Below are 6933 nucleotides of genomic sequence, written 5' to 3'. Positions count from 1 at the left end.
AACTTGTTGAGATTCGTTTGAGCCGCTACGTGCATTGAGTCGCAGTTCTGAGCCTAACCCCCGTAAGCTGGATGGCCGCATTTTGCACATCATGCCTTATTGTGCCTGTAAGGCTTTGTGTGTATTAACTTGTTGCGATTCGCTTTAGCCGCTATGAGCAGACTTGAAAAGCAGTTCTGAGCCTAACCCGCGCGTGCTGGATGACCGCGTTTGCACATCATGCCTAAAGTGCCTGTTAGGCTTTTTGTTTAATAACTTGTTGCGATTGGTGTTAGCCGTAATGTGCAAACTTGAATCGCAGTTCTGAGCCTAACCCGCGCAAGCTGGATGACCGCGTTTTGCACATCATGCCTAAAAGTGCCTGTAAGGCTTTGTCTGTATTATCTTGTTGCGAGTCACTTTAGCCGCTATGTGCAAACTTGAATTGCAGTTCTGAGCCCAACCCGCGCAAGCTCGATGAGAGCGCTTTGCACATTCATGCCTATAAGTGCCTGTAAGGCTTTGTGTGTATTAACGTGTCGATTCGTTTTAGCCGCTAGGTGCGAACTTGAATCGCAGTTCTGAGCCTAAACCGCGCAAGTTGAATGACGCCGTTTTGCACATCATGCCTAAAAGTGCCTGTATGGCTTTGCGTGTATTAACTTGTTGCGATTCGCTCTAGCAGCTATGTGCAGACTTGAAACGCAGTTCCGAGCCTAACCCCCCACGCTGGATGACCCCGTTTTGCACATCATGCCTAAAAGTGCCTGTAATGCGTTGTGTGTATTAACTTGTTGCGATTCGTTTAGCCGCACGTGTAAAATTGAATCGCAGTTCTGAGCCTCACCCCCGCAAGCTGGATGACAGCGTTTTGCACATCATGCCTAAATGTGCCTGTAAGGCTTTATGTGTATTAACTTGTGGCGATTCGTTTTCGCCGTTTTTGGCAAACTTGAATAGCTGTTCTGAGCCTAACCCGCGCAAGCTTTAGTGACGCCTATTTGCACATCACGCCTAAAAGTGCCTGCAAGGCGTTGTGTGTATTAACTTGTTGCGATTCGTTTTAGCCGCTATGTGCAAACTTGAATCGCAGTTCTGAGCCTAACCCGCGCAAGCTTGAGTGACGCCTATTTTCACATTATGCTTAAAAGTGCCTGTAAGGCTTTGTGTGTTCCGATTCGTTTTAGCAGCTATATGCGAACTTGAATCGCAGTTCTGCGCCTATCCCGCGCACGATGGATGACCCCGTTTTGCACATCATGCCTGAAAGTGCCTATAAGGCTTTGTTTCTATTAGCATGTTGCGATTCGTTTTAGCCGCTATGGCAAACTTGAATCGCAGTTCTGAGCCTAACCCGCGCAAGCCTAACCCCCCCACGCTGGATGACCCCGTTTTGCACATCATGCCTAAAAGTGCCTGTAAGGCTTTGTGTGTTCCGATTCATTTTAGCAGCTATATGCGAACTTGAATTGCAGTTCTGCGCCTAACCCCCCCCACGCTGGATGACCCCGTTTTGCACATCATTCCTAAAAGTGCCTGTAAGGCGTTGTGTGTATTAACTTGTTGCGATTGGTTTGAGCCGCCATGTGCAAACTTGATTCGCAGTTCTGAGCCTAACCCGCGCAAGCTTTAGTGACGCCTATTTGCACATCATGCCTAAAAGTGCCTGTAAAGCGTTGTGTGTATTAACTTGTTGCGATTCGTTTTAGCCGCTATGTGCGGACTTGAATCGCAGTTCTGAGCCTAACCCGCGCAAGCTGGATGACGCCGTTTTGCCTGTAAGGCTTTGTTTGTATTACTTGTTGCGAGTCGCTATAGCCGCTATGTGCAAACTTGAATTGCAGTTCTGAGCCTAACCCGCGCAAGCTGGATGACAGCGTTTTGCACATTCACGCCTAAAAGTGCCTGTAAGGCTTTGTGTGTATAACGTGTTGCGATTCGTTTTAGCCGCTAGGTTCAACTTGAATCGCAGTTCTGAGCCTTAGCCGCGCAAGCTGGATGAAGCCGTTTTGCACATCATGCCTAAATGTGCCTGTAAGGCTTTGTGTGTATTAACTTTTTGCGATTCGCTTTAGCCGCTATGAGCAGACTTGAAAAGCAGTTCTGAGCCTACCCCGCGCGAGCTGGATAACCGCGTTTTGCACATCATGCCTAAAGTGCCTCTTAGGCTTTGTGTTTATTAACTTGTTGCGAGTCGCTTTAGCCGCTATGTGCAAACTGGAATTGCAGTTCTGAGCCTAACCCGCGCAAGCTGGATGACAGCGTTTTGCACATCATGCCTAAAAGTGCCTGTTAGGCTTTGTGTTTATTAACGTGTTGCGATTGGTGTTAGCCGTAATGTGCAAACTTCAATCGCAGTTCTGAGCCTAACCAGCGCAAGCTGGATGACCGCGTTTTGCACATCATGCCTAAAAGTGCCTGTAAGGCTTTGTTTGTATTAACTTGTTGCGAGTCGCTTTAGCCGCTATGTGCAAACTTGAATTTCAGTTCTGAGCCTAACTCGCGCAAGCTGGATGACAGCGCTTTGCACATTCATGCCCAAAAGTGCCTGTAAGCTTTGTGTGTATTAACATGTTGCGATTCGTTTTAGGCGCTATGTGCGAACTTGAATCGCATTTCTGAGCCTAACCCGCGCAAGCTCTTTGACCGCGTTTTGCACATCATGCCTAAAAGTGCCTGTAAGGCGTTGTGTGTATTAACCCTTCGCGATTCGTTTTCGCCGCTATGTGCAAACTTGATTCGCAGTTCTGAGCCTAACCCGCGCAAGCTTGAGTGACGCCTATTTGCACATCATGCCTAAAAGTGCCTGTAAGGCAATGTGTGTATTAACTTGTTGCGATTCGTCTGAGCCTCTACGTGCATTGTGTCGCAGTTCTGAGCCTAACCCCCGTAAGCTGGATGGCCGCATTTTGCACATCATGCCTTATTGTGCCTGTAAGGCTTTGTGTGTATTAACTTGTTGCGATTCGCTTTAGCCGCTATGAGCAGACTTGAAAAGCAGTTCTGAGCCTAACCCGCGCGAGCTGGATGACCGCGTTTGCACATCATGCCTAAAGTGCCTGTTAGGCTTTTTGTTTAATAACTTGTTGCGATTGGTGTTAGCCGTAATGTGCAAACTTGAATCGCAGTTCTGAGCCTGACCCGCGCAAGCTGGATGACCGCGTTTTGCACATCATGCCTAAAAGTGCCTGTAAGGCTTTGTCTGTATTATCTTGTTGCGAGTCGCTTTAGCCGCTATGTGCAAACTTGAATTGCAGTTCAGAGCCCAACCCGCGCAAGCTCGATGAGAGCGCTTTGCACATTCATGCCTATAAGTGCCTGTAAGGCTTTGTGTGTATTAACGTGTCGATTCGTTTTAGCCGCTAGGTGCGAACTTGAATTGCAGTTCTGAGCCTAAACCGCGCAAGTTGAATGACGCCGTTTTGCACATCATGCCTAAAAGTGCCTGCATGGCTTTGCGTGTATTAACTTGTTGCGATTCGCTCTAGCAGCTATGTGCAGACTTGAAACGCAGTTCCGAGCCTAACCCCCCACGCTGGATGACCCCGTTTTGCACATCATGCCTAAAAGTGCCTGTAAGGCGTTGTGTGTATTAATTTGTTGCGATTCGCTTTAGCCGCTATGTGCAGACTTGAACGCAGTTCTGCGCCTAACCCCCCCACGCTGGATGACCCCGTTTTGCACATCATGCCTAAAAGTGCCTGTAAGGCATTGTGTGTATTAACTTGTTGCGATTCTTTTGAGCCGCCATGTGCAAACTTGATTCGCAGTTCTGAGCCTAACCCGCGCAAGCTTGAGTGACGCCTATTTGCGCATCATGCCTAAAAGTGCCTGTAATGCGTTGTGTGTATTAACTTGTTGCGATTCGTTTGAGCCGCCACGTGCAAAATTGAATCGCAGTTCTGAGCCTAACCCCCGCAAGCTGGATGACAGCGTTTTGCACATCATGCCTAAATGTGCCTGTAAGGCTTTATATGTATTAACTTGTGGCGATTCGTTTTCGCCGCTATTGGCAAACTTGAATAGCAGTTCTGAGCCTAACCCGCGCAAGCTTTAGTGACGCCTATTTGCACATCACGCCTAAAAGTGTCTGTAAGGCGTTGTGTGTATTAACTTGTTGCGATTCGTTTTAGCCGCTATGTGCAAACTTGAATCGCATTTCTGAGCCTAACCAGCGCAAGCTTGAGTGACGCCTATTTTCACATTATGCTTAAAAGTGCCTGTAAGGCTTTGTGTGTTCTGATTCGTTTTAGCAGCTATATGCGAACTTGAATCGCAGTTCTGCGCCTATTCCGCGCACGATGGATGACCCCGTTTTGCACATCATGCCTGAAAGTGCCTATAAGGCTTTGTTTCTATTAGCATGTTGCGATTCGTTTTAGCCGCTATGGCAAACTTGAATAGCAGTTCTGAGCCTAACCCGCGCAAGCCTAACCCCCCCACGCTGGATGACCCCGTTTTGCACATCATGCCTAAAAGTGCCTGTAAGGCTTTGTGTGTTCCGATTCGTTTTAGCAGCTATATGCAAACTTGAATCGCAGTTCTGCGCCTAACCCCCCCACGCTGGATGACCCCGTTTTGCACATCATTCCTAAAAGTGCCTGTAAGGCGTTGTGTGTATTAACTTGTTGCGATTCGTTTTAGCCGCTACGTGCAAAGTTGAATCGCAGTTCTGAGCCTAACGAGCGCAAGCTGGATGACCGCGGTTTGCACATCAAGCCTAAAAGCGCCTGTAAGGCTTTCTGTGCATTAACTTGTTGCGATTCGTTTTAGCTGCGATGTGCAAACTTGAATCGCAGTTCTGAGCCTAACCCGCGCAAGCTTGAGTGACACCTATTTGCACATCACGCTTAAAAGTGCCTGTAAGGCTTTGTGTGTTCCGATTCGTTTTAGCAGCTATATGCGAACTTGAATCGCAGTTCTGCGCCTAACCCCCCCCCCCACGCTGGATGACCACGTTTTGCACATCATGCCTAAAAGTGCCTGTAAGGCGTTGTGTGTATTAACTTGTTGCGATTCGTTTGAGCCGCCATGTGCAAACTTGATTCGCAGTTCTGAGCCTAACCCGCGCAAGCTTTAGTGACGCCTATTTGCACATCATGCCTAAAAGTGCCTGTAAAGCGTTGTGTGTTAACTTGTTGCGATTCGTTTTAGCCGCTATGTGCGGACTTGAATCGCAGTTCTGAGCCTAACCCGCGCAAGCTGGATGACGCCGTTTTGCCTGTAAGGCTTTGTTTGTATTGCTTGTTGCGAGTCGCTATAGCCGCTATGTGCAAACTTGAATTGCAGTTCTGAGCCTAACCCGCGCAAGCTGGATGACAGCGTTTTGCACATTCACGCCTAAAAGTGCCTGTAAGGCTTTGTGTGTATAAAGTGTTGCGATTCGTTTTAGCCGCTAGGTTCAACTTGAATCGCAGTTCTGAGCCTTAGCCGCGCAAGCTGGATGAAGCCGTTTTGCACGTCATGCCTAAATGTGCCTGTAAGGCTTTGTGTGTATTAACTTTTTGCGATTCGCTTTAGCCGCTATGAGCAGACTTGAAAAGCAGTTCTGAGCCTACCCCGCGCGAGCTGGATAACCGCGTTTTGCACATCATGCCTAAAGCGCCTGTTAGGCTTTGTGTTTATTAACTTGTTGCGATTCGTTTTAGCCGCTATGTGCGCAGTTCTGAGCCTAACCCGCGCAAGCTGGATGACAGCGTTTTGCACATCATGCCTAAAAGTGCCTGTTAGGCTTTGTGTTTATTAACGTGTTGCGATTGGTGTTAGCCGTAATGTGCAAACTTCAATCGCAGTTCTGAGCCTAACCAGCGCAAGCTGGATGACCGCGTTTTGCACATCATGCCTAAAAGTGCCTGTAAGGCTTTGTTTGTATTAACTTGTTGCGAGTCGCTTTAGCCGCTATGTGCAAACTTGAATTGCAGTTCTGAGCCTAACTCGCGCAAGCTGGATGACAGCGCTTTGCACATTCATGCCCAAAAGTGCCTGTAAGGCTTTGTGTGTATTAACGTGTTGCGATTCGTTTTAGCCGCTAGGTGCGAACTTGAATCGCTGTTCTGAGCCTAAACCGCGCAATTGTATGACGCTGTTTTGCACATCATGCCTAAAAGTGCCTGTAAGGCTTTGTGTGTATTAACTTGTTGCGATTCGCTTTAACAGCTATGTGCAGACTTGAAACGCAGTTCCGAGCCTAACCCCCCCACGCTGGATTACCCCGTTTTGCACATCATGCCTAAAAGTGCCTGTAAGGCGTTGTGTGTATTAACTTGTTGCGATTCGCTTTAGCCGCTGTGTGCAGACTTGAACGCCGTTCTGAGCCTAACCCGCGCAAGCTGGATGACTGCGTTTTGCACATCATGCCTAAAAGTGCCTGTAAGGCGTTGTGTGTATTAACTTGTTGCGATTCGTTTGAGCCACTGTGTGCAAACTTGATTCGCAGTTCTGAGCCTAACCCCTACAAGCTGGATGACCGCGTTTTGCGCATCATGCCTAAACGTGCCTGTAAGGCTTCGTGTGTATTAACTTGTTGCGATTCGTTTTATCTGCTACATGCAAACTTGAATCGCAGTTCTTAGCCTAACCCGCGCAAGCTTGATGACCGCGGCTTGCACATCGACTAAAAGAGCCTGTAAGGCTTTGTGTGTATTAACTTGTTGCGATTCGTTTTAGCCGCTATGTGCGAACTTGAATCGCAGTTCTGAGCCTAACCCGCGCAACCTGGATGACCGCGTTTTGCACATCATGCCTAAAACTGCCTGTAAGGCTTTGTTTGTATTAACTTGTTGCGAGTCGCTTTACCCGCTATGTGCGAACTTGAATCGCAGTTCTGAGCCTAAACCGCGCAAGCTGGATGACCGCGGTTTGCACATCAAGCCTAAAAGTGCCTGTAAGCTTTGTGTGTATTAACATGTTGCGATTCGTTTTAGGCGCTATGTGCGAACTTGAATCGCATTTCTG

This window comes from Amblyomma maculatum, chromosome 3 (genome assembly GCF_055883805.1).
Source record: "Amblyomma maculatum isolate TAMU_Amacu chromosome 3, ASM5588380v1, whole genome shotgun sequence".
Classification (NCBI taxonomy): Eukaryota; Metazoa; Arthropoda; class Arachnida; order Ixodida; family Ixodidae; genus Amblyomma; species Amblyomma maculatum.
This window is presented reverse-complemented; position numbering follows the sequence as displayed.